The sequence below is a fragment of the Ostrea edulis genome, chromosome 6 (assembly GCF_947568905.1).
Source record: "Ostrea edulis chromosome 6, xbOstEdul1.1, whole genome shotgun sequence".
NCBI lineage: Eukaryota > Metazoa > Mollusca > Bivalvia > Ostreida > Ostreidae > Ostrea > Ostrea edulis.
Window position 1 is genome coordinate 20,215,281 of NC_079169.1, and position 9,778 is coordinate 20,225,058.

Sequence of the window (9,778 nt, forward strand, 5' to 3'; positions counted from 1 at the left end):
TTTTGTGAATGGGGACATTATAATTTATGTACAGTAAAACATTTACTTAAGTAAATATCAAATACCGGCTCTGTCAGATTCGGAGGACCGCCGTCTGCCATTTTGGCTTGTTTACGTCGTTACGGTAACGTCAATATTGAACGCTCATACTCGGAATGTTTCGGGCGCATACAATTTACGCAATGCAAAGTTAGTGTTCAATAAATTCTCAGGATATTGAACGCTAACATTCTCTAGATTTTACGCAGATTTTATAATAGACTATTTATTAGCTATATAATAAAAAAGAAAACCCATTAGGTGGCATGAAGTAACTGAAATCGTTTCTTGAAATTCAAACTAAAAACTGTCTATACCCCCTCCCGCCTGCGATAAGAACTGAATGACGTACTGCGTACATTTTTTGGAGTCATGTTATGAACCGAACAGACTAAGATCTGCTATCACATACATACGTGGATACAGAGGGGAAAACCGGGTGTCCAGACCCCCTTGAGATTTGTCAAGATTGATTACATATTGTATACACTCCCAATTGAGCATTTATTATTCATATGAAGACGTCACCATTGTCGGTGAAGTGCTGCAAAATTTAGGCCTATGCTCGGCGCTTACAGCCTTTGAGCAGGGTGGATCCTTTATCGAGACACACCTACTGCGACACTGGGGCTCGGTTTTTGCGGTGTCATTCGAAGGACTGCCTCATTTAGTCGTCACATTCAGTGTACGACAAGCAAGGGGTACTGAGAACCTTTTCTAACCCGGATCTACACGGAGAGTCATTTGTCAAAAGATGAGATCCTCGGATTCCATCTCTGACAAATAACACGGTGGGGTGGGGTGGGGTGGGATGGGGTTGAAGTGAGGTCCTCGGATCCCATCTCTGACAAATCACAAGAGTGGGGGGGGGGGGGAGTGGGGGGGGGGGGGGAGGGGGAGTGAGGTGGGTGGCCGACATGAAGTTTGTTTCTTATGATCGTTTTTCCGGCTCGCTTTCGCTCGACAACTTCTTAGAAACTCTTATATACTGTAAGATAATTGAGGACCCTCCATCGATCTTTCATAATGTTTCAGTAGAGTTGATCAAATGATAATATTACTTATAATGACAAAGAAGTGAATAAATTGGGTTACCTTTCCATTCGGGTGGCCGACATGAAGTTTGTTTCTTATGATCGTTTTTCCGGCTCGCTTTCGCTCGACAACTTCTTAGAAACTCTTATATACTGTAAGATAATTGAGGACCCTCCATCGATCTTTCGTAATGTTTCAGTAGAGTTGATCAAATGATAATATTACTTATAATGACAAAGAAGTGAATAAATTGGGTTACCTTTCCATTCGCATATTAATACTTATTTCAGAATAAGGAAAAGCAGCCCAATTTAATGTTCTAAAATGATTATGAAATGATATTTGTTAATGAATTAATACTTTAACGGAGTTTCAAGAGATCTGTTTGTAAACTAGTGTACGCGATGAGACCGTATAAACCCAGGTCTCGTGTCACATTAAAAGACCTTCACTGCTCAATGGCCTTGAGTGCCGAGTAAAGATCTAAATTTGAAGCCCTACACCGGCATCGATGCTGTATCTATATGTCGGAGTGGAACATTTTGAGTGATTGATTGATTGTTGTTTAACATCCCTCTCGAGAATATTTCACTCATATCGAGACGTCACCATTGCCAGTGAGGGGCTGCAAAATTTAGGCCTGTGCTCGGCGCTTATGGCCTTTGAGCAGGGAGGAATCTTTATCGTGCCTCACCTGGTGTGACACGGGACCACGGTTTTAGCGGTCTCATCCGAAGGACCGCCCCATTTAGTCGCATTTTACGACAGCAAGGGGTACTGAGGATCTATTCTAACCTAGATCCCCCACGGGACCAAAAGTGAAACGCACGTTAAAACTCAAAATAAACAAACAATATGCCCCGTGTGGCTTTATATTTCAAGAGTATTACCGCTGCCTGGCCATGAAAAGTCCATACTAAGGGCAGACGTTGTTCTTTCATACTGTAGGCAGGCATTGTTCTTTCCAAATAGTATACACTAATTTGTCAAGGTCATTTGACCAAATTCAAGGTCATTATCATTTTGGACAGTGGTACTATACTTGTAATTCAGGAATGAGGTCCCATGATAATTCGTATAAAATACTCCTTTATCTAGTGGATACCACGTACCAAATGAACCCGGGATACGCCGCATTCAACTAGACATGAAAGAATTCCATCAGAAATACAGCTGTAAGAAACACAGGTTTAACACATCCAACACTGTAAGTTCCACGACCCTCAATGCCACAGGAGGTACGTACATGGTGGCTATGACACAGATTCGGATGACTGGTATTTGCCATGAATAATCACACAATTTCAATGTAGGTCTAAAATGTCTAAAGAGGTTGGCATCTGAGATTTTTTAGGAAATATATTATTGAAGTCCTCATTGAAGGAAAATTAGGAAATCAAAAAGAAAAACTGGGGTCGTAATGCTTGATATTGAGCTACAGTGCTCTAAACATAACATTTAAGCACTTAAAGATTTATTCAATGAAACTTGAGTTGTCTGTTGGTGTCAACACAACATCAGCAACACAAATCAATCATTACATAAAATAGATACAATAGAGGCAAGCTACTGACACACAAGTTGATGGTACAGGGGTTTTAACAGTCTCGACTGAGGTCAGCATTTCGCAAATTCTATGGTCGTTATAACGATCTAGTTCGTCCACCTTGAGTAATAATGTTTGGTCCTCAATCTGAAATATCTTCTTACCTCGGGTGCTTAGGTTCAGGACACCCCCTCCCCCTTCTCCCTTCCGAATTACAAACATGTATATATACCAGGAACGGATCGAGGGATTTTGTAAAGGAATATATATCTTATTTAGCAAAATTTTCTGACTCCCGGAACCCCCACTCTGGACCTGCCACTGCATATATATGAGTGGATTCAATTATTTTCATGTTGGAAACCTCTCTGATGCATGCCAACAATGTCTTATTGCATATCCCTAATGTCGATAATAACTCAAATTAAGCCCTTGTAGAAAAAATACCCTCACTGGTTATGATGATAGACCTATTGTATGCCTAATAAAACCAGCGAGCGTATTTTTTTGAAAGTATGTTTATAGTTTCAAATATTGAATCCTGTCAAATACATGTGTGTATTCTTGTAATTTCATTCTTCAGATGTTGCTGGAGTTTCAAAAACTTGGTCCAAATACAAGTTCAGCTGATATGAACAGTCTTTTAACCGAAGGCCTCTTGAAATATAAAATAACCGTTTTAAACTCACTGGAGTTAAAAAAAGAATTGCCATCCATGCTTAAATCTATCAAATAATGCAAATGTGAACAACTTCTTTTGAAGAAAATACAGTTTTTCATGGTATATCAGGGTCCCTGTTTGCCAAATTCTCTATTTTATTTTGCCTGTTAAATGTACTGGTCATCTTGTACAAGCATATCAGCTAAATTATGATTGGATGATTTCAAAATTATCATAGTATTCTTATTAATGATAGAAAAATATTAAAATTATATGGTAGACATATAATACTGTACAGCGACATAAACAAAATTGCTGAGTCATATTTTGTGCACATGTATGCACGTGCATAAGTTTTCCTCAAATTGTGGGTAATAAAATGGCCTTGACTTTCTAATGAAAGGCTGAAGTAATATGAACTTAGGATACGAATGCCTAAAAAATGCTGTAAATTAAATTTGTCGAATCAAATTCGCATGAGCGTAAATGTGCATATTCATTTTTGTACGTTTAGAATGTATTGGTCCATACCATTTGTAGTATTCAATGAAATGTGTTGAAGTTGTGGGTATATTTTCAAACTCTGAAGTGCTCTGTATAATCTTCATCACTGACCAGCACGTGCAGACAAGTTTACTCTATTTTGATTGGATAATACTTAAACATGTATAACTCCCTTATAAATAAACAATATGCACGTATAGTGTATACTGCTGGCTGTATGTAAAACTTATACTGTACCAATTTTTGATGCACCAGATGTGCATTTCGACAAATAATGTCTCTTCAGTGATGCTCAACCGAAATGTTTGAAATCTGAAATAACGATAAACTTGCTAGAGCTATATTAGTGGAAAACAGAGTGCCAAAAAAGTGGAGTCAATTTTTTCTATTAAAGGATAAGAGCTATGCATGAGGGAGATACTACTTAATTTTGAAATGAATTTCTAAACTAGCACAGCAATTAAATATGCATCCATATTTTCAAGCTAGTAACTGAGTACTTAGCTACTGGGCTGTAGATACCCTCGGGGTCTAACAGTCCACCAGCACCAGTCAATCCAGGGGTCATAATGTAAAACTTATACGGTACCAATTTTGATGCACCAAATACGCATTTCGACAAATAATGTCTCTTCAGTGATGGTCAACCGAAATGTTTGAAATCCGAAATAACGTTAAACTTGCCAGGGCTATTTTAGGGGAAAACAGAGTGCCAAAAAATGGGGGGTCAAATTCGTCTAAGTATGCTAAGTATACTATGTACTAATGTGTGGAGTTATGTTAAATTGGTAGTAATACAAGCATATAGTACATGTAGTAGTACCTAATATTCATATGATTAAAATTCCTGAAACACGTGCGAATGTGTAAGCATTTGCATTGTTTTGAACTTGATATTTTAAACACTGTTACTTCGTTCTTCTTTGAAATCATTTGAATTTTGGCTTGTGTGTACAGGTGTATATATTAGGAATTGTTCCTGACTGGCATGATTAAAATTACTCACTATCATGCGCATGCACGTATGTTGAATTTTGATTAGATTATACTTGCACATTTATACATTTCTTGTTTTAATGCATTCGTTTAAAAATCGTAGTGATTTGATATGGAGGCTATCGCCGTATTGGCATGTTAAAACTTTTACTGACAAGCATTCGCATCCTCGTTTGATTAATTAGAATAAAGCATTAACCTGTGTAGTTTCGTTTATCTTACAGATGAAGGGAATAGAGTGAAATTGATATGGTCTTTAATGTATTTGCGATTATTATACACCTTATTTTTTCTGATACGATTTAGAATGGGTATTTTAACATTGAACCAACTCTCAAACTCAAGGTCTGTTGACCAGTACAGTTTACGAACTATTGCCCGGGCAATAGTCTGCCCTATTGGCTGTGCCAGTCAAATGATTCTTTGTCTACTGTTTTAATGTAATGGCGAGGTTCACGGATTTTACTGAGGATGAATGCAGAATTTATTAGATGAAAAGCAGAGCAGGAACAAGAAAAATATAATTATGATATTGGGTATGTTTTCTTTTAATTAATGTTAATACATGTAACTATGCAATCACACTGTCCTGTTCAAAGTCCAAAGTCAACAAAACATGTGAATTAAAAAACAACATCTAAAAATGACGGTGTATAACAAAACAATTACAGAGTGTCCTTGTACAACAGGTTTTTTTTTTACCCTCGAACGGATCTGTTTTCTACGGCTTCGGGCAACATATCGCTTCTCAGGCCAAACAAAACAGTTGTTGTCATCAAATCCAGTCAATAACAGTATAATACATGTACTACTGAACAATACAATTGGATTTACTAAAGATGGGACACTATAGGGGAACATATTCAACGATCCCCGTTATAATTAGCACTAGTTTGAACTTAAAAACAAATGTACGGAATATTTATTTTGCAAATAGAGTTTTTCTGTATGCTTATTTAAAATAAAGTTAGCGTTTTCGGAGATGTTGCAAGAATGACTTCCGAGGTCGACAAATACAATATATAAAACCAGAGGCGATAGTCGAGGCTTTTACACTGAGACCAAGGAGGTTATCCTTATAACGTTACATTATGACCCCTGGGTCGAGGCCTCTGCTGGTGGACTGTTAGTCCCCGAGGGTCTCTACAGCCCAGTAGCTAAGTACTTCGTTACTAGCTTGAAAATACGGATGTATATTTAATTGCTGTTATAAAATTTAGAAATTTATTTCAAAATTAAGGATTATCTCCCTCATGCATTACTCTTATCCTTAGACGAATTTGACTCCACTGTTTTGGCACGCTGTTTTTGGCTATAATAGCTCTAAAACTTCATTGTTATTTCGGATTTCAAACTTTTCAGTTGGGAATCACTGAAGAGACATTATTTGTCGAAATGCGCATCTGGTGCATCAAAATTGGTACCGTATAAGTTTTACATATGGTAGAATTATATTTTATGGACATTGAGCACGAACAACTAACAAACTGAAAATATATTGGGGTCAATATGGTCAATGTATATCATGCTATTTTAAAAGTAGTAAATACTTTATTAATGACATAACTATACAGAAGTTAGTGTTAGTGGCTCTTAATGAAATAATAAAATATATTTCACATTTGATAGCACATGCATCAATTAATGGTTTTGGTTTCTTTTATGATTTCTTTTCTGAATTTTGTATAAACATTGTATCTCCCTATTTTGGTCGTTTCTTTTCATTTGTATACGAATGTTTGCCTGTTTGTAAAAATCAAAATCCCAATGACAGATTGCGTAAGTAATGACATAAAACACAATAATATAGAAACGCAACACGAGCGGATTTAAATGACAAATTCCATGAAACTTGTAAAATTAAGGTCCACGAGACCGGTTATTTAATTAATCTTTATCTCCATCTGAATGTTGTATCACTGGCCTGTTGACTTTGTAAAATTCTTTTGCTTAAAAAACATTCCTTTCTTTGTCAGAATATCACTGCGCATTTTTATTAGCACTGAACGTCAAATGCACCAGACAGATTTTCTTTAATTTGAGAATTAAACTTTCTGGACACTGTAAAATCATAAAAGGAATTACATGAAAGTCGGATATTTCGGTCTACCATACCTACTATCCTTACATGTTCTCGAGCATAATTCAATGAATATAGACATATGCTTTAAAACGTGTCATTGATGATCTTTACTTGAAAACGATATCAAGTTCAGATTGTTAGAATTATAATAAAAATGAGAAACATCTCTCTATTGATCTATGGTCCTTAGATTATCTCAATTTTCTTAATTATGCATGAAAGCAAAGTAGATGTTTTCCTTCTATAAATTCCCTTTAAAACTGTAATTACTAGGGTCGAGGCCTCTGCTGGTGGAATGTTAGTCCCCGAGGGTCTCTACAACCCAGTAGCTGAGTACATCGTTACTAGATTGACAGTACGGATGTATATTTACTTGCTGTAATAAAATTTAGAAAATCATTTCAAAATTAAGGATTATCTCCCCCACGCATAGCTCTTATCCTCAGACGAATTTGACTCCACTTTCTTGTCACACTGTTTTCCCTATAATTGCTCTAAACCTTCATTGTTATTTTGGATTTCAAACATTTCGGTTGAGCATCACTGAAGAGAGATAATTTGTCGAAATGCGCATCTGGTGCATCAAAATTGGTACCGTATAAGTTTTACATGTTAACTAATATCTCTAGTCAATGTTGTGGCATCATTCTGAATCAAACTGTTGACGATGGCACTGATGGGGCGAGCGTAGCTACATATATACATACACGGGCTCATTTCGAGAGGGGGGAGAGCTTTTTCCAGGGTGTTCAATCTGTAGTAGTAGCTGACACTTGGTATTTTACAACAAGAACTAGCAGGCAATTATATGTATTTTTTTACTAATCTCAGTAAAATTTGAATCCAGGGTTCCCCTCTGTATCCGGGCCTGAAATAGGAACCTCATCTGATGAACAATCCGTAATGTATGTATTTTGTTGTTTATTTATCTTAACCTTTATTTTACTTGTAATGTATAATAAAATGTGTGTGCTTTTCAGCGTATTAGGGTGGAAAAGTACGGCGGTGTTTAGAAATGAAATTGTACAACTGCCTGTGATGGAAACTTAATGGCTGATCTTTGTGTCAGATTAATGCTGAATACAGCCATAAAGTTCAAGTTTCAATTTTGGAACCCCAGCACCTAAAAACAGCAAGACTGCGTCAGAATTTAACGAAGGAATTCTTTATTTTTAACACACACATTTAATAAATGCAACTTTATATTTACAAAATTTAAAGTTAAGCTTAAACATCAACAAATAAATAATCAATAAACAATATATTATCTTAGCAAATTCAACAAGTTAATCTTATAAACTACAAAATCACGCAACTTCTTACCTAAATACAACAAGACTTCGTCAGAATTTAGCAAAGGAATTCTGACGACTTTTCGCCTTGCGTGCGTTTTTATACCACCTATTATGATTTTTCCAGAACGCTTATCCTAATAAGGGGATTCAGCATTCTCATCTCCCTGGCTCTATGTGAGAAGTTACTTATTTCTGAATTGACCACAGTGGTATAGTGCATTCTTACCCACTGACCACGTAAGGAAATTATTTTTAACATATGTGCATTATCTGTCGAGCAACCTGCAAGTGTCCGTATCTACTGTTGGCTTGCCGTGCTTCTAAATAATGCTTATCACTCCGTTATTTTTCTTTATCAACAAAATGCAAAGATAATCAAACTATATCATTTTCATTTAGAAAATGTATAATTTCATTTACACTGAAATATTCATCATGATACACGCTTTGTGGGTTACGATGAGAACGTAATATTCCAGTGTCTGCCTTGGTTCTTTCAGTGCAACAAGTTGCAACACCCGATACCATTAATGTAAGAACAAGTAATGTGTTCATGCGGAAGGCGGACCAAAACATTGACGCCATATTGCATACATGTCATATAACAACAGAAAAGCAGTGCAGCCCCGTGACTGAAGGCGTTGACCTACATAGATGTTTACTTGAATCTGAAAATAATTTTCAAATGGAAATATAAAATATTTAACTCCTTCTGCTCAGAGTATCAATATCATAAGGTGAATGTAACGAACAGTGATCAAACTCCCGAGGTGTGTCCAGGGATCCGTGTTTGCCCAACTCACTATGTTGTATTTCTTATAGAAGTCATGAGATTAATCACTGTTCGTTATCTTCACCTTTCATCACTATAAAGTACCCAGCATGCATATTAACCATGTTAATGATTATAATTACAAACATGTATACATCAATTAAAAATGTATATATGATATAATATATGTTATGTTTCTGCTGCCTTCACTGTGACTTGTTTAACCTTTGACAGCTTGTTCTGAACTGTATTTTCTCGACTGCTTCTACTTTTTTCTTTTCTACTCTACATTTACAGTCACTAATTATGTGTTAGTTTTGTTTTGCTTTGCTGTTTTCCGCCATATTCAACAATTTTTCAGTTATCTGGTGGCGTCCAGTTTTGGTGGAAGAGAAAACCCAGATATAATGTACCTTTGAAAAAACCATCGACTTTCCGAAAGTAAACTAGGAAACTTTCTCATTTACCGGCGCGAGCGGGATTCGACCCCGCGCCGACCAGAGGTGAGAGGCCGTGTGCTTTTGAACGCGATGCTCTAACCACTCGACCACGGAGGCCCCTCCACTGATTGTGTGATAAGAATTCCACAAAATATCCAAGTCCTGTCGTAAACCTTTTAAGTTTGTGAAACTGTGAACAGCGCTGCCTGTTGGGATTCCAATATGTAAGGTAAAGATAACGAACAGTGATCAATCTCATAACTCCTATAAGCAATACAAAATAGATAGTTGGGCAAATAGGGACCCCTGGACACACCAGAGGTGGGATCAGGTGCCTAGGAGGAGTAAGCATCCCCTGCATATAATACTAATTTTAGATAAATCAATAATTTTAATATAAATTCAAC